The 26532-nt window shown below is 48.2% G+C and overlaps 1 protein-coding gene across 10 annotated transcripts in view; it reads right to left on the bottom strand.

The window, feature by feature from the left end:
- The window catches only part of HPCAL1 (hippocalcin like 1), a 1564223-nt gene that overhangs the window by 578174 nt on the left and 959517 nt on the right, over positions 1-26532 (bottom strand). For all 10 annotated transcript variants that reach the window (XM_086926340.1, XM_086926339.1, XM_086926341.1 and 7 more), the window contains one exon: positions 18095-18164. The gene's annotated coding sequence lies outside the window, so the exon portion shown is untranslated. The remainder of the gene's footprint in view (positions 1-18094; positions 18165-26532) is intronic.

Below are 26532 nucleotides of genomic sequence, written 5' to 3' on the forward strand. Positions count from 1 at the left end.
GGGTACGACAGAGCCTGAGCCGTGATCGGGGCCGCGCGGTGGGTGGCGCGGCCCCCAGTGTCGCCAGCAGTAGACCAGGAGGCATAAATTGTGGCCCCCCCTCCAGATCCGAAGGTGAGGAGCGGCCGTGATCACCCGCAAGGCCCCCTCCCCCCCTGCGCGGCTGAACAGGCGGCGGGAGAGTAAACCCTTCCTGCGAGCCTCCCTCCAAGCGGCCACACGAAATGGGGCCACAAGAGCGTCCACATCAGGGAGAAAACGGGGGTGTGCCGCACAACACACACCCCCCCCTGCCAAGAGGCACCCCCTCCCCCAGCAGCGGCTCAAGGCCTCGAGGCACATGGTGGGAGGGTGCTGCCAGGCTGACTAACCTGAAAGTGGCAAATGACAGCCCGAGCTGGCAGGACTTCTGCAGGATTGAGGCCCGTCCTGGCAATGGCCCTTCGGGAGACCGGGGAGTTGGGGCAGGGGCCCGTGCAGTGCGGCAAATGAGCGGAGCCATCTGCTGAGGGAGTGGTCGTAGGCCCTGAGGCGATCCTGAGAAGAGTGGAGGTTTGTCGCATTTGGGGAAGTGACCTAGCCCCATACTACCTCCACGCTTCTGCTCGCCCCCTGCCGCTGGAGACACCCCCTCCCCCGTGGTGGCGCCGGGCCTCGAGGCGCACGGGGGGGAACAGGGACTGGCAGTTAGTTCCCCACAGGGGACTTTGAAGGAGCTCCCACCAAGGCAACAGCAACAAGACGCTGAGGCAACCCCCTGAAGATGGGACTGGGGGAGCGAGGATAGCCTACAGAGATAAACATTGGAGACACAGCTTGGGGGCCCCTACCACAGGACACCGGGACTACAGAGGCCGAATCGACGATACCCCTCAGGTCGATAGTCTTTCCCCCCCTGGCCCCAGGGGGCCTGAAGGTTAACAGCGCAGTAGTGTAGCGGCTATCCACCTCAAGATCCAGCTACGCCATAACACCACGGCCGTTCGCTGCTTGGCCGCAAGGAATTGTCCCTCATCCGCGACGGGACTCGTGGAGCGCGGAAGTCAGCCGTCGCCAGGCTCGGTGCAATAGCCGGGACAGTAACAGAGTCGTAACTGCAGGTGGATCCAGAAGGATACACCTGGAGGATCCATTAACACAACCACAACCGTCCACAGACGAGAGAGACCGAAGTTCACTGGACAGCGGACGCCATGGGACGCCAACGGCAACTAACAGGGCACAGACACCGGGATCCCCGAGAGCACGGTCCCCTGCATGCCAGACCGTGCCCGCGGGAGATGGGGGCTCGGCAGGATCATACGATATGTCATCAAAACTAGACAAAGTGCTGGCAGCCATAGAGCATTCAAGGGTGACAATGAAACATAAATTTGGGGAGCTGGCCATGGATCTCAATCTACTGCGGGATGACCGCAAAAAACTGGCGGATAAGGTGAAGCTGGACAAAAATTAATTACAAAGTCTGGAACCCCAGGTGCGACAACAGCAAGCCTCCCTGACGGACCTACAAGCTAGAGTGAAGGCCCTGGAAAGCCGCGCGGACTATTTAGAAGGTAGATCATGGAGAAGTAATATCCGCATCATAAATTTACCGGAGGGAGTGGAGGGAACCGACCTTCTTCACTACATTGCAGACTGGATAGCAACGTTCACTCCAGCGGGTGAATTGACCCCTTTCTTCTCCATAGAGCGGGCACACCGTGTGCAGTCTCGTAAACCAACACCGGGATTTCCTCCAAGACCATTCCTGTTGAAGTTGCTCCTCTATCAGGATAGGGACACCATCCTCCGAGCCGCACGGAAAAAAGGTGTACTTCGTGTGGAGGACAAGCAGGTGATTTTATTTCCGGACTACTCCAGTGCAGTGCAGAAACAGAGGTCCACCTTCTTAGGGGTTAAGCGAACCCTGTGGCAGAAAAATGTCCAATCCGCACTCCTATTCCCGGCTTGTTTGAAGATCATTCATGGTGGAACCACGCATTTTTTCTCGGACTCAACGGTGGCCAGTGACTGGATTGAGCAGCACCTGACATCAGAGAACAACCGAGGTCGGACACTGGCCAGTCGGGCCTCAGGCCACCAGCAGCGACAACAGAAGAAGGTCACACTCACCGAACTGAGCATGCGGTCAGACTCCTCCCCCAAGAACTCACCGAATCTCATGCAAATCATCGCAGAACACCGGAAGGCACTGCAGGCGGTGGCACAGATGGGGCCCCCGTGCGACAGTTCAGATGGTGAGCGAGGCCCACACATTTTCACGTCTGAGGAAGAGAGCAGCGATGGATGTGCTCTGAGAGACGGCTCGATGACTCTGCCGCTGGTGACCCCCCCACACGGCGGACACTTTGTTCTGATGCTCTTAACCAGCTACATTAGACTATGATATCGAGTGAAATCCAGGCCTGCTGCACCCCCTGCTTGTGGGGAACCATGTCGCCCGGATGCTGGAAACACCTGGAGCCCAGATAACTAGGCAATCTACCCTTCGCAACCGACGTCTCCAAATGAGGTGGATTGATTGGGACGCAGTTGGGCATCAGCCCGAAGTAATCACAATACCAGGCGGCTGCAGCACCGGCAGCGGGCGGAAGCCAAAGACCACTTCCCCCACATAACGAACTAGAGTTAGCACATGTTGTGCAGTTTGGACGTATCGCCCTGAGGGATAGATCCTCTTAGTTGGGACGGTTCCCCATTAAGTTGCAATATTCACCCTCAGTTACATTACCCCTTTACACACCCAGGTGAGCGAGTGCAGGATTTACGGAGTGGGGGCATGGTTGGGGGGGTTGGATGTTGGGACAGGGGGGAGGGGCTGGAGGAGCAGGAAATGGCGCATTGTCTGCAACATAGTCCCGAACACAATAGACATGACAGGTAGGGTCCCTACTACGGACTTTAAAGTGGTAACATTGAATGTCAGGGGTATGCATACAGCAAGCAAACGATATGCGATTTACGCATATATGAAACGACAGCAAGCCCAGATAGTGCTCCTCCAGGAGACGCACCTAACGGGTACAGAGGTGGACCGCATACGTAAGAAGTGGCGAGGGATCATCTGTGCTACCACGTATTCAGCATTTGCCAGAGGAACCCTGATCTGGATCAGGCTCCCATTTCGATAATAGTCTAGGATGGTAGATAGAGAAGGCAGATACAATCTGGTAGTGGGTCAGCTAGAGGGCAGGGATATACTAATACGCAGCATTTACACCCCTAATATAGAGCAGGAGCAGTACTGGACCCGTCTCACAGGGGTACTAGCACAGTACACAACACTACCATGGTTGTTGGGAGGGGACAACAACTGTGTCCTGGACGTCGGTCTGGACTGGTCTCATCCCCCAGCCGGTGCGTTCACCTGCACTGAAGCAGACAGAGCAGTTTAAACAATGGGTTACTCAATGGTCACTGGTGGATGTGTGGCGCAATACAAATCCGAACGCTAAACTATATTCATTCTACTCCGCCCCACACAACCTCAGAGTGCGACTCGACCGATTTCTATGCTCCGCAACACTACTTCCCCAAATACAACAAACTGACTACTTAGGCAGGGTGCTGTCTGACCATGATGCGCATGCCGTGACCCTTAGATGGCGACCACAGCGCCCCCCCAATACCCACATGGAAGTTACTCCGGGAATGCCTCACCAACCAGGCTTTTTGTCACACACATGGCACACATATCCAGGAATACTTCATACTAAACGCGAACACAGCCTCATCTAGGTCAGTAGAGTGTGATGCCTTTAAGGTCGATGCAAGAGGCCACTGCATTCAACACATAGTAGGGGTGAGACGAGTACCGGAGCGCTCACTTCAAATGGCAGAAACGCGCTTGGCAGACCTGACGAAACAGCTAGATCAAGGGGACACATCTCCAGAACAGGTAGCGGCAGCAAAAACCATCTATGCGGAAGCAGTGGGCGACCTTCGTAAATGCAATTTTAGAGGTTATGCTGCTCGGGTCCATCGTGAGGGGAACAGGGCTGGCACACTTTTAGCCTGGCTAGCAAAACAAACCACAGACCACCACCGATCACAACATTACAGGACAAGTCGGGTGCGCTTAGACATGCACAGGGAGATATTCTGCGCATTTTTTATGACTATTACATGGACATTTATCGGGCCCGCCACAGCCGTCACACCTGGCACTAACCCAGTTCCTTCACTCCCTGCCCCTGCACAGCATACCGCCGGAGGAAGGAAAGGCAATAGAAACTAACATAACATCTGCAGACGTTACCCACAACATTAGATCGCTGGCGCGCCAAAAAGCGCCGGGGATGGATGGCCTTCCCCTCGAATATTATGCCACCTTTCGGGGGCAATTATCCACTCACCTCGTATCAATGTACGATGATGCATTAAACCGACGTGAACTCCACAGTTCACTTAGAGAATCCACCCTAGTAACCTTCCTCAAACCAAACAAGTTTATTGATGAAATGTACTACTACATATTCGGAAGATAAATATTTTTTGTCCTAAAAACCTGATAATTTATAGATTCCAATATCAAAAGGTTTAAAGTGGATTCATTTACATAATGGAAACAGAACTTGCGAGTTACTTTGGGGCACAACCATGCTGAATAGAGAACGGGAGATACTCTAGGAAAGTTTAAAGGGAAGTGTGCAAATCTTTATTGGTATACAGTCCTTATGGGACTTTAGTATCCAAATCTAAAATATAGCTGGTCTCCAGCCTCCGTAATATTGGTCCTCGATTACCTCCACGCCTTAATTTCGGTACTGTGTCTATCACATAGTATTTGAGATTACTGAGGTTGATGTTATGAATGTCTTTGAAATGTCGAGCCACTGGGTATGAGGGATCCAAGTTGGTTATTGCTCGAATGTGTTGAAGTATACGTTTATGCACCTGCAATTTGGTGCTCCCTATGTAGCGCAATGAGCATGTGCATTCAAGGACATAAACAGCAAACTCAGTCTTGCATATAGGAAATGTATCTATTTGACATGCATGTCATGGAATGGTGTGTCATATTGTGACATATTGACCCCAAATTGACAAGCCCTGCATGAATTGCATTTATAAATTCCTTTTTTAACAGATAGCCAATTATCACTCACCGTCACCTCCAAACTGCTCTTCACAAGGGCATTACTCGTAGTTATGGCTCTTCTGAATGTGATCACAGTTTATTTTAGGGAGTTCCGACCCAATGACTGGATCACTTAGAATCAGAAGCCACTGTCTCCTCAGCATTGCTCTTAATTGCAGCTGTTGTTTGCTGTAGGTCAATATCAGCCTAGCTAGCCCATCTGTGGCCTTTGAATTACCATGTTCGGTGTCACTTCCAGAATGCCTGTTAAAAAGTAAACTTTCCCTGTTTGTTTTTCCTGTTTTTAAATAGCTTGATCTATTATCCTAGAAGAATATCCCCGGGTGAGGAATCTCTGTTGGTTTAAATTTGGACCTTTTTTTAATTTTAAAAAAATATATATATATTTTTTTCAAAAACCTTTATTGGGAATCTTGCACATTGAGTTACAATATATGCAGGGGGACGAACTTCAATCAAAGAGGAAAACCACATCTATTACATGGATTGTCGGGGCAATTTTCCATAAGCAGCCCATTGCATTATGCAGACAGAAGTAGCATGGAATGAAGCAGGGTGGGCTGCGTGCGGGAACACCTGGGAGAGGCCAAGTGCTGGTGAAAAAGGTTGCAAGGAATCGGTAGAGTGTGTGAATGGGGAGGTTGCACATCATGAGCTGTCCCCGGCAGCCGCCGTCAGTGGAGTTCCATCGGGGGGCATGGGAGAGGCCGCAGAGGGCAAGGCGCTCTGGTGCTGGAGATAAGAAATGAGGGGACCCCAAATATCAATCGGACGGCTGCTAGCCGGCACCGAGTCACAGAATTCGGACAAAAGTGCCTGACAGCGCGCAGCGTCTTCAAGCCAAGCGCCAACTTTGGGCACAGACCTCCATCCCCAGTGCATGGAGACCCTACGTTGTGCAAGAATGAGCAGCATAGCGGTCAGCCTGCGGGAGGCATCTGAGCAGTATTTCACAAACCCTAAGAGGCAGAGCAGTGGGTCTGGCGTGACAGGTGTGGAGGTGATCTCAGTGAAGGCAGCGCACACATTGCGCCAGTAGGCAGAGACCATTGTGCACAGCCAGGCTAGGAGTGAGAAGTCAGCGGCGGGAGCTGAGCATTGTAAACATATGTCGCTGGGGATGAGGCCCATTTTGTGCAGCTTGACAGGGGAGCGGTATAATCTATGCAGGTATTTAAAATGTATGAGGCGCATAATTAGAGGACAGGCGTTTGGTCTGATTGCAACAGAATAGCCAGACCCAGACCTCCTGAGAGAGATCGGCGCCCAGGTCCTTGCTCCAGGCAGTACAGGCGTGGTCATCAGTAATCGGGAATGCTGCCAGCGTGAGGTCATAAATCCTGGTGACCAGCCTGCAGGGGGCGCTAGATGTGTAAGCAAAGTCGAGGACAGCCATCGAAGGGGGGCTGAGGAAACATGGGGTGAATCACCCTGCAGGATGCTCTGAGTTGATAATATAGCAGAATGTCCATGGGGCTGGACTCGGCAGCAAGGGAAAAGAAGGTATTGTTAGGGTAAAGGTCCGACACCGTAGCTAGCCTCAAGCGAGATGCTCATTTAACCATACCTGTAGCTGCAAAGTGGGGAATGCCGGGTTGTGTGCAATGGGCATGGCATTAGTGGAGAGTCTGCTGGGAGTCCATCCCAGGCCCAGCGCTAGGTCTCCACCGTGTCCATTTTGCCACGCGGGGTTTTGCAGGGGCAAGGAGAGTGGTCGGGAGCTGCCAGGGGGCAGTGAGGTCAGCTTCCACCATGAGGTTGAAAAGGCTTCGGGTGCAGCCAGAAATGGAGGCAGCTGGCTTGGGTGCTGAGGGGGTAAAGTTTGAAGTCTGGGGCACTCAGCCAACCACACGATGAGGAAAGTGTGAGAATGCTGTATGAGATTCTGGGCTGATGCCCGGCCCAGACAAGGGTGATTATAAGTGAGCGGAGTCTGTGAAAAAAGTGAGCTGTGAGAGGGATGGGGATGTTTAAGAATAGGTACAGAACTTTCGGAAGCACCACCGTCTTGGCGATGGCTATGCGTCCCGCAAAGGACAGGGGAAGGCGTCGCCAGAGGTGAATCTTGGACTTCAACCAGTCCAGTGCCCAACCAAATTTCACCTTCCAATGTTCGTCCACGTCCCCGCTGAGACAGATGCCCAGATATCTAGGGGGCCCAGAGGCCAAACAAATGGGTAGTCTAGAGTGAAGGGGACAGTGGGGTCTGTGAGGGGAAAAAGAATGGACCTACCCCAGTTGACCTGGATTCCAGATATACCCCTGAAGCACACCACCTCGTGGACCATGGGGCAGAGATTCTCCTGGGGATTCCGGACATAGAGTGTGACATTGTCCGCATACATGGAGACGACCAAGGCTCAAACCGCGAAGCCGAGACCCCCCTGTGTGTGATGTTGCCTGAGCCTGGCGGCAAGGGGCTCCATAGCAATAGCGAATAGCATGGGTGAAAGTGGGCACCCCTGCCTTGTGCCCCTAGCGACAGGAATGGGTTCTGTGATCTGACCGTTGATCCAAAGGCAGGCTGTGGGGAGAGTGTAAAGAAACTGGACTTTGAGAAGAAAAAGCGGGCTAAAGCCTAAGCGAGGGATAAGATAAAAGAGGACGGGTCACTCAAGAGTATCAAAAGCTTTGGTGGTGTCCAAAAGGGCAGCCACAGCAGGGAGTGCTGGGTTGATTTGATGAAGGACGGCAAATATAGTCCGGAGAAATGTGATATGTCTCGGAGCCCGGGGATTAAGCCGGACTGATCTGGGCGAGCTATCAGGGGCATAAAACAGAGAAGGCGAGAGGCCAGAAATTTGGCTAAGATCTTTGTATCGGTGATGATGAGAGAAAGAGGGCGGTAAGAGTTACGAAGCTCAGGGGCTTCTCCGGCTTCAGGAGAAGCGCTAGTAGAGCCTCGCGGAGCGAAGGAGGAAAATGGCTGCATTTTAAAGATTCGTTATACATAGCGGCAAGGTGCAAAACTAGGAGGGGCACGAACGTTTTTGTAAAAGGATGCTGGCAAGCCGTCGGAGCCGCGAGCTTGGTCGCCTGGTAGGCTATTGATAGCCACCAGAATCTCCTCCTTAGAAAAAGACTCGTCGAGGTATTCCCGGTGGCTGTTGCCCAGCCAGAGGAGCTGAAGAGTATCAAAGTATTGATAAAGGATGCCGCATGAGGGCGCAACACCAGCGGTGTAGAGTTGACAGTAGAAGGCGGTAAACTAGCCACCACCTCCTTGGGAGAAGTTGTTCTTTCCGGGCCTCCATCCTGGTGCGCAGTGATATGAGAGCCCGCATCAGGCTGCCGTAGGAGATTGCCAAGAGTCTTGCCTGGGCGTTCCCTCTCACCAAGGCAGCGCGCCCTCGCCTCCATGCCCAGAAAAGAGAGCTCTCTATTGGCCTTGTCATTAAAATAAGTGAGTTTACCCCTAAGCTGTGCAAGGGTGTTGAGGCTAGGGTCCAGAGATTGCAAGGAGTCCAGAGCCTTGATCTCCCCCTCCAACCCTTTAAGAGCACCCCAAAATAGAGCCCTATACGCCCGACTGCTTGGAGATGCATTTGCATCGGATCTCCATCTTAAAACCCTCCAAGAGCATGGAAGGGGAATCGACGGCACCAGTGTTGAGGTCAAAATAATTTGTTATTGCAGTTTGGATCTCGTTGCAAAATACCGAATCCCAGAGATCATTGGGGGGCAGCCGCGTGGCATACATGCACGGAGGGGAGTGCAGGAGTTGCACACTTAGGCACACAGGAGTTTGGTCACAGAGCGTGCACGCCATATGCTCCATGGAGGTAACCCACACAAAGGCGTCCTTGGTGGTGATCAGAGGTCCAAACTGGACCAACAGCCCCGCAAGCCTGTCATGCACGTGCCCTCACGCACTCTCGGGCGGGTGAGCCACCATGCATCGAGTAACTAATTATCGGTTAGTATAGAGTGAAGAAGAGAAGTCGCAAGCTGGTGTAGAGCATGGGGCCCAAAGCGATTAAGGGTGGCTGAGGGTGTAATATTAAAGTTGCCCCCACAAAGCAGAGCGGCAGGCCCCGGGAGGAGATGTATTGCCACACCTGTGGAAAGATCTCAGGGTCATCAGAGTTAGGACCATATATCGCTGCAAGGATCAGAGATTGGGCCAGGAGAGTCCCGCACAGGATGACAAAGCGCCCCCCAGGGTCCGCTATGACCTAAGAAGTGTGCCAGGGGACCGCTCTGCGCATTAGGATGGATACTTTGCAGGAGTAGCTGGAGTAGAAGGAGGAGTGAATTTTGCCCCAGGGTTTAGAGAGAAGCCTGGTAGATGTGGCGGGCAGCAGGTGGGTCTCCTGAAGGAAACAAATGTCCACCTTGTGTCGGATGAGGTGGGAGTCTACCAGGCGGGCCTTACGGTGGTCATTGAGACCGCGGACGTTCGAAGTCCAGAGTGGGGTGTCTGTCACACCGCTGTGCCAAGGAAGTGAGTGACGAATGGACATCAGATGCGCAATGGAAACCATGAGTGTTTGAGAAGGGATGTGCAGTGCAGAATTCGATGCAGCAGATGACATGCTACAGAAAACATCATAAAACAAAACAAACAACATCCCTCGGGGGAGGCAACAAGCCCAATATACCCTCCCCCCCACCACCCACACCAACCCCCCAATTAGGTTGAGGAACCAACCACACCCACCCAAGGAAGCCCCAACTGGGAAGGGGAAGATCAGAGACAAGGTAGGGATTCCTCCTGTGGAGGCATGGTTCCCCCCGGCATACACCTCTGCCACATGGACAGGGTGGCCAAGTCCTGGATTATTGGGGACATCAATTACTACCTTAGGAGGGCAGCAGGGCGCCCACACGCCGTGGGGTGTGTCACCTGGAAGCAAATAAGGTATCGGGAGCCAGAAGTGAAGGCCAGCATTGGTCGTGTGAGGGGTGAGGTAAAGGTGAAGCCAATACTTTAGGAACAGTGGCCCCTCAGCTAAAGAGAGCCCCTGGACCCAAGGGCCAGAGAACATGAGAGCAACAAATGAGAATGGGAATAACTGTGACTACAAAAGCAGGTGAAAATCTAGCCAGGGCAGATAGCATTATGCCAGAATGGACAAACAGTAAAAACCCAATAGGAGAGGCAAAGATCAGTCATTGTCACTTAAATTGCTATCGGCAGCCGCCTGGGAACCGGACGGTGAAGAGCATTGTGGCTTGTCCAGTTTTTTCGCATAGGTCAGTGCCGCCTTCGGCTCAGTGAAGACATGCACTTAGGAGCCTTGTTTGACTCGCAGCTTAGCAGGGTATGCCAAGGAGTAGGAGGCGTCATATTTCTGGAGCAGTCACTTGGCCGGGAGGAACTCACAATGGGCAGCCTGCAACGCCACTGTGTAGTCAGGAAAAAAGGCAAGAGTTACCCTGGTGTTGAATTTCACCCTTCTCCCTGGCCGCATGGAGAACAGCATCACGGTCCCTAAAATGTAACAGTTTAGTGATTATTGGGCGAGCAGACAGACCAGGAGGAGGCTGAGGACCCAGGGAGTGGTGGGCGCACTCCACATTGAAAACAGCTGAAAGAACCTCACCAAATAGGTCCCGAATGAGTTGCGCGACAAAGTCTTCCATTTTGGAGATGTTGGAGGATTCGGGCATGCCTGTGATACGGAGGCACGCTCTAGAATTGTGTCCATTTGGAGTAGTTTATTATGGTCTTGTGTCCAGGCATCTTCAACATCAGAGACTCTCGCCTCCACATGAGTCAGCTGTGCATCGTACAAGTCAACACAGTGTTTGACAGTGTCCAATCGGGCTGACAGCTGGTCGAGCTGGGTGGCGATGCCAGTTACAGTAGCTTTCACGTCATACATGATGGCTTTTAAGTCGTCCTCTCGGGTTGGGCTAGCCTCGGTTTGGGCGGCGGGCTCACCAGCGCCCATGGCTGCCCCATCTTGCTGTGCTTGCATGCGCTGAGCCAAGGCCAGCTTCAGTTGCTTGGGGTCGGACTTCCCCATGGTGGGGCCGCCGTCTCCGCAAAGGAGTACCACTGGAGCCGCTGAGGATCTAGAGGCAGGGTGGCAGCTCAGGGAGAGGCAGGAGACAGTGAAGAGAGTTGTGGCCGTGGGTAGAATATTGGACAGTGGGGCGAGTACAGGTTCCAGGAGAGAGGCTAATGCGGGTAGGGTGCCAACCGGTGACTCAGGCCAGCGGGGCAGGGTCAGCACGGGAAAGTAGTGGCCGTCCAGGCCCCAAGGCATCCATGCAGATCCGGGTAGGAGGCAGAGAGATTCCAGACCATGCAAGTGGGGCTATAGTTTGAAAAATCAGCAGCAGGCACCGGCAGCAAGCCAGACGGGGAAGCCGAGTGGGGCAGGAGGCAGAGAGATGAGATGAGAGGAGAGGCAGTCGCAAGTTGCAGGCCGACAGAGGATAGGGCCTCTGCAGAGGCCAACACTGTTCAGGGCGCTGGAGCAGCAGGTTCGTCCTCCACTGAGAAAGGAGTTGAGAAGGGCTGCTGGGCAACGCCACGCACAGCGGCAGGCAAATAGGGCTGCAAAGCATGTCTACAAGTCTCAAAGGCGAATGGGTGCCGGTGCAATGGGCTTGGCATGCAGGGCAGCAGTGGTGGACCCCTTACTCAGCAGCAGACAGGAGGGCCGCCGCGTAGCCCTCATCCATTGCGGCGGGTAAGCAGGAGCGCTGCAGTGGGCCAGGGCACCAGACAGTGGGATTAAAGGGCCAGGCCCTGCGGTGCAGCGTGTCTGCCCCTACCCAGCCGCGAAACACCCCAGCAGCAGCGCGAACTGAGGAGATAGTTGGGCAGCAGGCAATCTTCAGCCGAGCATCCCGGTCCCAGTGGGTCAGCATAGGCAGTCACCACAGCCATCAGCCGCACGCCGTCAGGTAGGCCCAGCCACTGTGCCCAGGACCGGCAGCAGAACTCAGTGTAGTGACGATGGTGGATGCACGCTGGGGGATCAGACGGTTCTCCCGGATGGAGGGAAGCAGGATGGCGTGGGGTGGAGAGTCAACTCCACCGGAGTCCGCAGGATCATGGTGGATTTAACGCCTTGGCTAGCAGAGCCCACTCAAGGTATGGCCATCTTCCAGACGACTAAGCCATGCCCCCTACCCCCCCCCCCCCTCCAATTTGGACCTTTTTAAGGTCTTCCTCATCGCTACAGATTCTTTTGAGCATAAGCATCTCCCATAGGGGAAGCTATTGATCAGATGTCAAAGGTGAAAACTATTGGGTAAACCACTGAATTGCCAACTGTTTTCTTTCCGTCTAATTTCGTTTCAATTTTGTTATTTTGTATGAATACATTGACATCCAAGCAATCAACCATATTTGTGCTAATCTGAGCTATAAACTTGAGATTCACAGTATTGCAATTGATTTTGGCTACTAAACTGTCAGCACTTTCCTTTGACCCCTTTCAAATTATAAATACATTTTCAATGTACCATAGCCAACAAATGACATGCTTGTCCCAACTTTCATTGAGATCCACAATAAGAGCCCGTTCCTCCCACCAGACCATTTGCAACCAGGCATAGCGGGAGAGAAACACGCCCCCATGGCAACACCATGAATTTGTTGAAAAATTCCCTTATTGAATTTAAAAAAATGCTTTTCAAGCAAAACTGTATCATACAGATTAGCATCTTGCTGTACTCATAGTTTGAGAGGTCTTCTTTTAAAGAAATGTTCTACTGCTCTAAGGCCATCTTGATGGTTGATACTAGTATAAAGAGTGGTTACATCCATGGTCATTAACAAACATTCCTGACTCCACGGAATGTCATAAATTCTTTTAAGAACGTCTCAAGTGTCCTTGACATAAGATGGAAAACTTCGGACAAACTCTTGTAGAAAAAAAGTCTACATAGCGTGACGTGTTTTCCAGTTGTGGGGTGCCACAGGGCGCCTCTTTGAGCCCCACCCTTTTCAATGTCTATGTTTCATCTCTGGCCGACATTGGAAGGAAGTGGGGCATTGGCGTCTGCTCCTACGCAGACGACACACAGCTGGTGGTGGCTATGGACGAGGTACCCGAGGTAACCAAAACCAAATTACACAACTGTCTGACAGAAATGGCACAATGGATGCACAAGCATTTTCTGAAACTGAATGCAGGGAAATCGGAGATCCTACTGTTCGGGGGAGCAAAACACGTGTGGGACGCCACATGGTGGCCATCTTCATTGGGAACGGCCCCCATCCCTAAACAACATGCCAGGAACTTGGGAATCATCATGGATGACACACTTTCCATGAAGGACCACGCTCGATCTCTCTGTGGCAAGAGTTTTGCTATACTCAAACTTCTTGCCAAAATATTTCCCTGGTTACCCCTGGACTGCAGACGGTTTGTCACGCAGGCCTTACTGGTCAGTCGCCTGGATTATGGCAACGCACTTTTCAATGGGATGAACGATCAGTTATTCTCCCGCTTACAGATTGTGCAAAACCAGGCGGCTAAACTTATCCTCAATAAAGGCAAACGAAATTCGGCATCTGAGTGCTTAATTAAACTTCACTGGCTCCCGATGCGCCAGAGGGCTGCCTTTAAACTACTCAGCCACACTCCTAAAACCTTACATGGAACAGGCCCCTCAATACTCCAAGGGAGGATCGAATTCTATGTACCCAACAGAAACTTGCGATCATGCCAATCAGCCCTGGCGAAATCTAAACGCATCTATAAGGTCAGAACAGGCGGACGCTCCTTCTCCTACCTTGCAGCTAAAAGGTGGAATGAGCTCCCTTCCGACCTGAGACACACCACCAACTATCTCCAGTTCCAAAGGAAACTCAAAACGTATCTCTTCCCTAAACTGTAAATCTCTCAGTATACACTTCAGCAGCTTCCCTGGTTTTCAGCGCCGTGATATCCCATGGGATGAGTGTTGCGCTTTACAAAAACCGCAAATAAATAAATAAATAAACAGACTGTTCCTAACCGAAATGATTGGCCTGCCCAGGTCAGAGGATAAGCTCTTTTGCACCTTTGGAATGGAGTAGCTTACAGGCAAGCTCGGATAATCACGACGCAAAAATCTGTGTTCCTCAACAGTCAAGACCATCATTTTTTCATGTCGCCAGTTTAATATAATAGTCATTGTACACTGATCTGACCACTTCTTGTAAATTGCTTCTTTCATACCAATGGATGTCATTTGGCTGTTTTTACACTGCCAACAGATAATCAGATTTGGGCCCATATATCCCAATGAGAACGAGTTGCTGAATCTCCAGCCACTTAGCTGCACCGAGGGTGCGGTTGAGTTGCAAACCCCATATGTACAGCAAAATTCCAATCGCAAACATATTCCCCCCATTCACAAGGTAAGAAGGGGGCGGGTCGCCACTTCAATGCAATTAATCTGCGTGCTTTTATTAAAACAAAGTAATGCCAGAAAGCAGCCTGACGCGTTTCGGAGACTATCTCTTCTTGACCACAGGTCAGGTTACGCTCACACTCATAGTGTCTAAATAACATCAGGTGTTCAATTACAAAATTTCATTAACAGTGTAAATACACTTTCTATTGGAACTTGGGTCAGGGTAAACATTATGGCCATCTTGAAATGCTTGAGATAACCGTCCCTTACGTCACTTCATTGGAGCTTGGCACACAGTGCTCTCACCTTTTCCAATTAGGAGCTTTTCAATGCCGTTTATTCCTGACGGACTCCTTCCCCTCATCAGTAAACATTCGTACCTCATTACGCATATAATGAAACATGCAGCTTTACATTAATTGTATTGAAAATGACAGCTCTATGCCTTCTTATACATACACAGCTTAACATTAGGACTTCAATTTGATTCTGCGGTTCATTCCGAAAACATGTTGTTATAAAATCCAGGTGTGATAATCTTTTCACACGATTCCTAGCTGGGGGCAGGGACTGTGTATGTATTCGTTACCAAGAGGGGGGTTGTATACCATCTTGATGGACAAGGGAAAATACTGTTATGTGATTTACCCAATACTGTCCTACCATTCTGGATCAATCCATCAGACTGGGGATCCAGGGGATAAAATACTGAGCAGAGCACCTCTACCTCTAAAGTTAGACTATCGTCTCTAACTACTAACCTATGCCACAGCAGTTAGAGGGTTGGGCTGGAGCAAAGAAATTCAAGCGTTCTAATTAGCTGCTTTTTGGAGCAAGCATTCTGATTGGCTGGCCCAACATGAACAGAAGTGTTGCTGTTGTGATTATAGAACTCGGGGACTTAGTCTATTTAATTAGTTGTGTAACTATGTGATGCTTTTTGAGTGTTTTATACTGGCTGGTGAGGGAGCACCTCTGTTGGGTCACTTCTTCAAATACATTCGACTTTTGCTCTTCTCTGAGGTTGTTTCATTACAAAACTGGCAATGAGTTCCAGGCCAGTAACAAGATAGCAGAAGAACTAAAGCAACCCAGTGGGTTCACGCGAATCCATAGCATGCTACATACTGGTATCCATTGCCAAGACAAGAAAGATATACCTCCATTAGAACTGCTGTATTATATGATGGGTGCAGAACGTTTATGTCGATTACTGCCGTCAGTGTAAGCATACAAAAACGGCAACTACTGTACTTTATGCAATTTATCTGCTTCAAAGACAGCTACAGGGGTGCGCTTTTAAAATATTGTAACATATGGGCTGAGATTTAATTAAATGAAGGCAACTTTAATTGTTAACAACAATCCCCAAATTTTACCAGTGCTCAACTTTTACACTTGTATTAGTATCTGCACATAGTAACTGTGCATCACTACTGGAAAGTAGCTAAAGTTAGGCCTCTCTTAATGAACAAACACTACTGCAGATCCCCTTGAGCTATCCAACTACAGGCTGCTTCCATTTATTAGCAAAATAATAGAGGCTCTAGTAAATAAACAGCTTAAGTCCTTTCTAGAAAGTCATTCTTCCTTGATTATTCCCAGTCTGGATTTTGCGCCTCTAATAGCACTGAAAAGCCACCAGTGACAGTATTAGACACCATAAGACTCTCTCTTGATGACGGTTTCCCAGCAATGCTGGTATTACTCGACCTATCTGCTGCATTCAACACCCACTCACACTCTATTTTGATCCAGAGACTTGTTGAGATTATTTTAGGTGGAAAAGCTCTTTGATGGGCCAAGATTGTTCTTAGTGACCAGACCCAAACTATACATCTAGGGGCATATGTACAAGCCCCCTGCGCCACTTTTGCGTCACTTTTAACATGGGAAAAGTGACGCAAAAGTCGTGCAAGGGGATTGTAAATAAGCCCCCTAGAGTCTTTTAACATCTGTAGGGGTTCTGCAGGGCTCCTCTTTGAGTCCATCTCTTTTCAATATATATGCGGCTCCGTGGCTCAAGTGGTAAGATGCTGAGGTTTTGAAGTCCTCTTTTACACAGATGACACCCAATTGATCATCTCCATAGGACCCAATTCTGAGTCCATGAAGATTAGATTCGGCAATTGTATGAGGAAGACAGCCCTTTGGATGGTGTCCAACTGCCTACAATTGAACAGTAGAAAGACTGAGATTCTGTTTTTCGGCAAAGCTTATGTTCACTGGTCAGAGAATTGGTGGCCCCCAGAACTGAGTTCAGCCACCCCCCTAAAAGGCAGTAAGAAATCTGGGCATCTTAACTGATGAGAACCTTCATTTAAAGACCAGGCCAGCTCTACCTATGGCACTTGCTTCAGAATCATGTGACTGCTCTGGAACGCTTTCCAATGGCTAGCCCTCCAAACCAGAAAGTCACTCATTCAAACTCTGATTGTTAGTCATCTAGACTATGGTAACATAGTTATGGTAGCTGCAAATGAGACTCTTATCTAAACTGCAAGAAGATCATAACACAACTGCTTGCCTGGTCTGTCAAGTGCCACCCGCACTCCTTCTCTCCTTCTGAGCCCACTCTCAGATCTTTGCACTGGCTGCCTGTGAAAAAGCGCTCCTTTTAAACGTATCTGCTTAGTTCGGGGAACATCCATAACGACGCGGTCAAAACACCGCACTGCCATTACCGCGCGTCTTTTACAACGGAAGTCGTTACCACGACTTGCGCTGGAGGGCGCTATAGACTAAGGAATAGAAGATTTACTATTCCAACACCTTCCCTACTGTACGTAGGCTGGAGTTGGAATAGTAAATCTTACTATTCCTAAGTCCAGCACCCTACAGCGCAAGTCGTGGTAACAACTTGCGTTGTAAAAGATGCGTTGTGATGTACCACGATCTAAAAGATCGCGTTGTAACATCATACAACCCTCACTTCACAAGTCTCTGTCCGCAGGCGGCCCCCTTTACTCTCAAAAGAAACTACAGCCCTACCGCCCAATCTGTAACCTTAGGTCCAGACCGTAATCCCCGCTATGCCCTTACAGCATTAGTACAGTCAGATATGGGGAGAGATTTGTCTTTTATTTTGCTTACCTTGCTCCCAATTATTGGAACAAACTACCCCTACATATTAGGTCTCGATCCAACCTGGCCCGCTTCACAAACGTCTGACTCTTTCTAGATTGTTTTCGCCTGTTTATGTGCCACAGTGCCATGTGACCCTTTAGGAGATAATTCATTTCTGCGTTACACAAATAATAATATCATAACAACATAACTGCAGCTTAGATTCATCTTCACAAGTCAAGCTTAGCGTGAGTCCAGGCAAACAGCACAATTACAGAATGAGACCTCAGAGCGTGTGAGGCTGAGCCGCAAACTCAACAAAAGAAGACTGAAACACAAGCTAACAACACACAACTTCAGTGGATGTGAATTTGAGCCGAGAGCTGAACAAAGGAAACTGAAGTGATAGCCAACAAGGAGGTCAGCATAATTAACATGACTCGAGGAAACAACACAGATTACTCAGAAGCGCCCACATACTGCTCAACAAATAAAGAAGTTATTTCTATAAAGAAGACATTTGTGACATTACAGTAACTTATTTGTTTAAAAGTATAAATGTGAAAGACATTTTGGGTGAATTTGAACTTTAGCAGAAATAATAAATGACTATCTTACCCTCGACTGGCCAGCCTCTGCACTGACCAGCTTCTACTGGTGGGGCCCTTCCAGTTTTCGTCTTTAATAACTAAAACAAAGAAAAGAAAACCGGTTATCTTATCTCAAAGAATCACAATAGAAACACGACTATTCTAAAAGAAAGTCCTATTGAAACTAGAAGTAAAGACTACACTTTTATTTTTGCTTGTGAGTGTGCTGCCTCTCAACTTTCATTTCCAAACATGGAATCCTCAGCACGTATACCCCGCCATAATTTTTTATACAAACAGGAAATCTACCCATTGATTGTGAAAAATCGATATGTTTGACAATTATTTGGAAGCTATAGATGGAAGGGTGGAAGTCTTCCACCCTTCCAGAAACAAAGCCAGCCTCTTAAGGACACTCAGCAAAGAAGTTCAACGAGTTTTTGATCAGGATGGTAAAAGAACACAGGGGCATATTACCAACAAGTAGCGATATTTATCGCTGAATAGGCTTAGCAATGATTTTTTTATCGCTGTCTATCGCAGGATATGTTAGCGAAGAAAACGTGCTGTTAGCAACGTTTTTCTCCATTGTCCTAAAATATGCAGCGATAGAGGCGAAATGCGTGAATATCGCTGAGAATACAGCGATATTCACACATTAGCGACAAAATGCTCTTAGCCATGTTATCCACCTCCCATTGGATAACATGGCTAAGAACTGGTCTGGGCAGGTGTTAGTATTTGGGGATATTCGTGCTTACCGCGAATATTTCCAATGCTACGCCTGCCTTGCTAATAGGCGATAGCAACGTTAGCGACTGCTTTCAGTCGCTAACTGGTTGGGTACACCCATTTTGCATGTCATTAGCGATAAATATCGCTGACATGCAAAGTGGGCCCCAAACCACTCGCTATCGCCTAAAAGCTGTCGCTAACATCAGTTAGCGAGAGCTTGCTAATAGGGCGATAAAATTATCGCCGCTTAGCGGCCGAAAACGGCCGCTAAATCGGCGATAAGTGCCTATCACCCCCCTTGGTAATATGCCCCACAGACACTTACAAGGAAGCAAACAAAATATTAGAGAACAGATTTGCAAAAGACACTAACACAGGTATGACCAGAAATACGTTTTACACACAACCACAAAGAGTGGTAGAAATATTAGGAAAGTTCATTTCTAGGTTACGTGAATTATCAGTAAAGTGCCAATTTAGCACAATGACTTACGAGTTGATATGGAATCAGTCAATAGACCAATGCAAAAGTAGGAACATGCAGGAGAGACTTCGTACAGCAAAAAAAACCATCAGTCAAAGATGCAATAGAGTTAACTTAGTAGTAGAAGAATGTGATTGTTGTATGAAATAAATGGAACAAAGAGAAAGTAGAAGTGGTGGTGAGGTTTCTTGTGTAGATAGAGAGACTACAGAAGTCCTTAGCACAATCAAGGGATATAAAAAAAGGTAACAAGAGCATAGCTGGTATGGACCCATACAAGCAAATTAGTAAAATGTGCACTAGGTGTGGAAGCAGCTTTCACAATTCAGTATTCAAATAATTAGTTTGCTTTTGGTAAAGAGTACAGAAAGTTTCAGGATAAAGGCCATTTTCCACAAAAGATTCAGAGATCACGTTAAATCCAAAATTGCTATACCACAAGAGAACTTTCAGAAAACCAGAGGGTTGACAAGATTCTCTGTGTTGGTTGTAGTAAGGTGGATATCTGACTATGGTTACCCCCAAACTTTTTGCCTGGTGTTTAGCTGGTTTTTAACTTAGTTGGCCTGGGATCCTGCTATTCAGTGCCCCAGGCTGATTGCTCTCTCCTTAAAATGGACTCCATGTACCTTAGGTGCATACACAATTGGAACTGGTTCACCGTATAGGCCCCTGTAACAGTGTACCCTAGGTATCCATGGCATAGGTGTAGCCAAGGCCTACCAGGGGCTACAGCATGTATTGTGCCACCCCTGGCCTCCATATTTGACACAACTGGCTGATCACTCAGCTGGGGTAAGTTGGTGTAATCACCTCTTACTTAGATATAGTATACCTATATCTAACCCAACTGGACACATGGTAACCTATAAGTCACTCCTATGACAGGCCTTAACAATCCTGGAGGCAGAGTGCTTGGTTTTATGTGAGATGGTGCTCTAGCATGAGCTGAGCCTGTCTGCAGCTGTCGGGGACAACTCCCTTAGCTGTTCCGGGATATTGCCATACCATATACTCTTAAGTGCATTATAATCCTCGTGGTTATATGCTAACTTTGGTTTGGCTTTATCAAAACATGCCGAGTAAGGCGGTCATACGATTTGGAATACTATCCCCTCGACAGTTCTGTCGACGGGGATAGCATTCCACCCTTCTAGAGAGACACGACATGTACATAACCTGAACCCCGGTTAAAGTTAACCAGAGCCTCAGCATCATAAAATGGATGCTGCCACCACAGACACAAGTCTGACCTCCTGCTGCTGGGAGTCCTTCCAGCGAGGGAGGCTTGGACAAAGGGTTTCCTGCGTTGGGAGGTGCGAGCACCACCCCAGACAGGATTTTGTGGATCGGGTAGGACAGGGCTGAATAGAATCAGACATGCCCGGGGCACACAAGGTGTCCTCGGGCATAGGCCAGTCCAAACCGGTCCTGGGGCTTCCCAGCCCCAGTTCTGGCACGGAGCTGGACAAAGGAAAGGGGGTGTAACCGCCCCTCTTCCTGGTCCCACCCAGAGGAGGGACCTAGCAGGTGATCCACCCCTCAGATTGGGAATAAGAGTGGGAGCAGTGCCATAGCACCTCAGATCATCCTGAATCAACTTGAAACTAAGAAGACGACTGGACTTTGACATTCTGCTGCACAGAAGACTGAAGAGCATCTCCCTTGTGGCCTAGGAGTGGCCACCCTGTGAACACAGGCACCATCCAGCAACTCGACGTCTGCTTTGCCGCCACCTCCTGCCGGAGCCGGAGCCCTGAGCCTGATGAGAACCAGACTCCCAGACTTCTCACAGCCCGATCCACAGTCTTTGCAAAGAAGGGACCCGTGGAGGCACTGAGAGAAGTGGGACTGGACATCTCGAAAGACCCCCGAGAAGCTGACTGCGCAGCACCCAAGGCACCGAGACGCTGTGCTTTGGGGTTTGAGAAGCCCCACAACCGAGCAGCCCTTGCACCGAAGATCAGCCCCCCAACATCTCCACGATCTGCGTGGGGTCCTTTTGCATCGTTCCACTTGACGCGCCATCCAGGCCACTTGCCACGTGGTCAGCGCCATCTTGGCGACAAAACCTACAATTTACACTGTGGGTCTGGTTGCTTCAGACTTGCCCTCGCTCCTGTAAAAAGGAGCACCCGCTTTGACCTTGCTGGTCCGAGTGATAAGCTTTTTCCACTTCCTGGGTGGCTTGCATTAGCCAAGGCCTGTTTGCTCCAATTAAGTTGCCGACACCGCCATCAGCTAGAACCTTTGTGGGACAGCTCGTGATCGACTCCTGGGCGTCCTCGACCTCTTCGTGTCGACGTGGCTGAGGAGACAAGCTGCACCTCATCGCCTGTTTGCACCCGACATCGCTTGGTTCCATCCTGGTTCCACTGTAGTCACTGGCTAATGACTTTGAACATTGTCCCCTCTGCTTTCAGGTCTTCACCACTTAAGATCCACCCTTGGATCCACCGGAACTCTTCTCGTCTCGACGCCTGCAGCATCTTCAGCTCCAAGCACCATCGACCTGCGTGACGAAACCCGACACTACTTCGCACCTGTGCACCCGCTTCCTGTGGGTGAGGTAACTCAGCAACGCCGGTGTTCCTACACTGGTACACACCTCTAGTGCCTAGGTCTAAAGTTTTGTCCTTCTAGGTCAGCCGGAAGGTTCCTTAAACACTAACTTTGTAACTTTTACGCACCATTGACATTACATTGGTATATGCTTGCACTTTCCGCACTGCACCCGAGTCCCGCGGGCCTTTCCCGACTTCTTCACTGTTAGTCCCGAACGGCTCCAGCGATTCCCAAGGCCCTAGGCCTACTTCCTTTCAGCTAGGTGGTTCTCATACCACTATTTTAGTATATGGTTTAGGTGGCCCCTAGGGCTCATCCATATTGTGCAACTTTTGCATATTTAAACTGTTTTTTGTTTTAACGCATTTGCTTCTGTGCTCATAAAGAGTATAGGGGATTTTGTAGTAAATAAATATATATATATATATATTTTCAATATATATCTGTGTGGTGTCCTTTCATTTGGTATTCAAGGGGATTGTGTATGGTAAAACAGCTTGCTTCACATGCCTTTACAGAGTTTAGCCTAAGACTGCTTTGTCCACGCTACTAGGATAGCTGGTCTATAAGGTTGACTTACAACCAATCATCATAAGGGTTGCTTGGCATGGTACAAGGTGATCACTAGAACTAGTGAGCATCATATACCAGGCCAACGTCTCACATTGGTGACAACTCAGACACCACAGGCAGACTACATAGACTCAAAGCTAATTTCAAGATTATGGGGTAGACAGTTCACCTTATGGTGGATTCAGGTTCACTTTTCACCATTATACCAAGACAAATGTATATGTCATAATGGACATGTCTATCTTCTTTGCAAAGACAAACCCAGGTGGCTATCAAGAGGAATATATTCTCATTATTGGCTATATGGTTACAAAGATAAAAGTTCATAAGAGGCAGGTGGAGGGAAACGTGCACAAAGTGGTAAGTGGTGCAACGATCTTGGGGTAGAAACTCCAACACATCCTACATATATTAACTAAACTAAGAGCTCCCAAACAAGTCATGGTAGTTGAGGACATATCAGTGTGTGAGATCTTAGAAAGAGCCAAATAAGTGTTTGCTGAAAAGATGGGAGAACTCAAAGGATATGTTCATAAGAAAATTGTCAAGTCTAATGCAGCTTAAGAAGGGTAACAATTATTGTCAGGAAATAGGTAAAGAAAAGGAGTTGCATACTTCAAGATGAAATCACTGAACCTACTGAAACCTCCACATGGATTTCTCCTGCTGTTATCACTGAGAAATCAGATGAAAGTTTGAGATTCTGGATCGACCTTCATAGAGATATGCATGCCAACATTTTAGAAGAGAAAAGTGGGAGATTTAAAAATAATAATCAGGAGGATGTACTTCTTCTGTTGACTTCTATTCAATGCATTGGGCCTATTGTCATGTATAGGACGTCTAAGTGTGCTGCTGCAGGATCGGGTATCATAAATGCAAATATACGTAATGTACAGAGAAAGTGCTATGACAGGCAAAGAGCGTGAGAAAAATGTTGAGCAATCCACAGGTTCTTGGCAGTGAGTCACACAAGACCAGTCCCTGTCGGCAGAAGCCCACCGAGGTATTGGGCTTTTGCATGCAGGAATTGGGAGGCAGAAGATTAGCCTTCAAATTGGTAGTCTCCCACCTGAATTTAGAGGGTTCGCATGTATGCAAAGACTCAAAACCTCTTACGATCATTATAGCAATAGAAGGAACTTAAAATTCACCGGGATACCGTTTAGACTATTGTCAATGTCAAATGTTTTCGAGAGCATAATGGTAAAGGAGATCAAAGGTATAAACAGAGTGAATAATTTCCAGGAAAACATCCTGGTGTTTGAAGAAAAAATATAGAGCCATAACATCCCTCATTGGCAAACTTTTGATAGGCTTGTGGAGGCGGGTGCAACCCTCAAAATGGAAAAATAAAAGTTTCTTGTCAAAGAATCTGTGCTGTGAAGTTGAACACACCGAAAAGTAGTTAATAGTTTTTCAAAAAGATAATCAAATTAGTTCAATGTAAAACAGATTTTAAAATGCTGTGGCTCAGAATGTGTGTAAATATTTAGAGAGTGTATCAGTTTCCACTTTCCTTGTTTAAACTGCAGCTGTAATGGTGCTCAGTAACATACCTTTCCCTATGGATGCTAGTTCTGACTTCTAACAATGATGTAGTTGCTCAACTGTAAAAAGCTATTATGGTTGAGGTTGGATGTCAAAATGCCTGCTGACAGACCTAGCAGTCAGTGTCATGGCAACAGAAAAGTAAAAGGTATAAATGTGATGTTCCTGCACATTTAAAGTGTGCACCTGGCTTTGAAACTCACCTATACGTCACTACTTCAACGCAAAGCTGTACACTGATGTGATTTGTTTCAACAGTATGCATTTCATAAGTTTTCAATATATCTGCCTCCAGATTCCATAATCAATCCACATATATTTAGGGCCAGAAGTAGGAGGAGAACAAGTGTTGAGGGGGAGGGTGACAATTTATTATTGGAAGGCCTTGCACCAGGCTTTTTATTATCTTGTGTATATTTGTCTACCCTTAGCTATGTCCTCCCTGTAAATGGGTTTTGCAAGATAGCTTCCCAGAGTCCCCATCTCCCATTCAGTCTCTTGACTTTTCGTGGATTTAATGTCAGGACTACCAGCTTGTATTCAGAGAGTGCTCTGTTGCCTATCTCCACTCCTAACAGGTGCTTGTGAACTGTCAACTTGCGCTGTGCCCACTATATGATCCAACCTAGTATCTGTCTGTGCATCACTGAGAAATAAGTGAAGTCTGCCTCCGTCAGATGTTCCACTCTCCATAAATCGAGTAAGCCGTTATCATTTTACCAAGCCTTGCCATCTTTTGACCACTCCCTCATCTGACCCACTCTTTGGGGTGCGCGATCTAAAGTCCCGTCCATCACCGGATTAAAATTCCCTCAGACTATCACATCCCTATCCAGGACTGTTTAATGTGCAGTAGAACATTCTTTAAACCACTCATGCCCTTTATTGAGGTCATATTTAGTTTCCACTGTGAATGAACATTCCCCCACCACCACTGCGATAGCCAGTGTTCTACTCTCCTCCTCCATTAATAATTATCTCACACAGCATCAAAATTTATTAGCAATCAGTATAGGTACAGCTCCTTTTTATGTTTATCGGACAAGAAACCGCTGTACTGAGAACCACTCTGATCATAATCTGTGCCAATCTTTCTTAAGATGTGTTTCATGTAAAAAGCACATATTAATACCTCGTTAAGCCCTCTCACCTTGAGGCTCACTATCCTAATCTCATTCCGGGTAGTAGAGTGTTCTTCGCCAATCAAGCTATTCTTACATTGTTCTGCCACCAAGACCACCGATTCAAGAGCAGTCTGGATATACAATGTGAAAGTCTTTTTTTGCAAATAGAAAATTCCCTCTCCCACATATCAACACAACACAGTAAACCAACGAGCTTCAATAAAAGAAACAATAACTTCCCACCCTCCGTATCTGTCTCCTGCCATTGAAACATTGGTAAAAGTGAAGTACTCCTTATCCCCTCTGGTGAAACAAGATCAATGTCACCCCCCACCTTTAGCTCACTCTCAGTCCTGTATACAAAGTTTTAGGCCTTGCAAGTGTCACCCTTTGTGTTACACCTTTCCAGAGCCATTTGCTGGGAAACCGCTTCATATCTCCTGTGAGCCCAAGGAGGAGGTTGTTGCTTGCAGCTGCTTTAGGAGGATGCTTCTCTCCTGCGCTGTTAGGTCCGCAGATGGTTTATCTATGGGCCTCCAATGCTGAACTGTCCTTAACGTACACTGATGAGGTCCCTTGGGTGATACATTTTGATGCTCCTTTGCCAGAGTCAGCCATTCTCTGAATTCTTTGCGCTTTGGTAAGCGATCTTACCTGAGGGTGCACTCCCTCCCACTGGAAGATCAATCAAAATTTTTGCTTCCACCAGCATTTAACTCCTTTCTCATGCAGAGTGGATCTGACAGGTGTAAAGTCTCTCCTTTTTTGCAACATGATTGCCAACAGTTCTTGATAAATGTAGAAGGTTGTCTTTCAAAAGTGACTGCATACGTGGAACATATACATGCCATGATGGTATACGTTTTCCGAAAAGATTGCACACAGGTAAATATATCTGGAGCTTTACTTTTCCTGTATGATCGTGTTCCCACTCTATGTGTACGATTCAAGATGATATCCTCTTCCTATGGGCTCCTCAGCAGTATGTGTCTGAGGAGGCTCTTAACATACGCTAATATATCTGACCCTTCTACATTCCATGCTGTAGTAAGTTCCCTTTAGGGCCGACTTTGGTTTTCCCTTATTTTAGCCTTACTGCACGTTGTAGGCTGCTATGCTATGCCCAGCCACACAACACATTTACTTTTGTGCCATTATATTATTTAAGAAATATGCAGTACATGTTATTATTATTCAGTTCCTCTTCTTGGGATTCAGTCTGAACATTTTGTACAAGGTCGAACAACATAGTGCCCTGTTTTTCTGTGCTCAGTAAAACAACTGCTCCTAACGTTTTAGACAAAACACAGAGGAACAGATGCTGTTTTACAACACAACACTTCTTATCATATGAACCAAGACCTGCCCTTTGGAAAACAGAGAGGAGGATTCTAGTAGAGGGGAAAGGTCTTGTAATGGGCGCACCGGCCTTGA

Source organism: Lissotriton vulgaris, chromosome 6 (genome assembly GCF_964263255.1).
Source record: "Lissotriton vulgaris chromosome 6, aLisVul1.2, whole genome shotgun sequence".
Classification (NCBI taxonomy): domain Eukaryota; kingdom Metazoa; phylum Chordata; class Amphibia; order Caudata; family Salamandridae; genus Lissotriton; species Lissotriton vulgaris.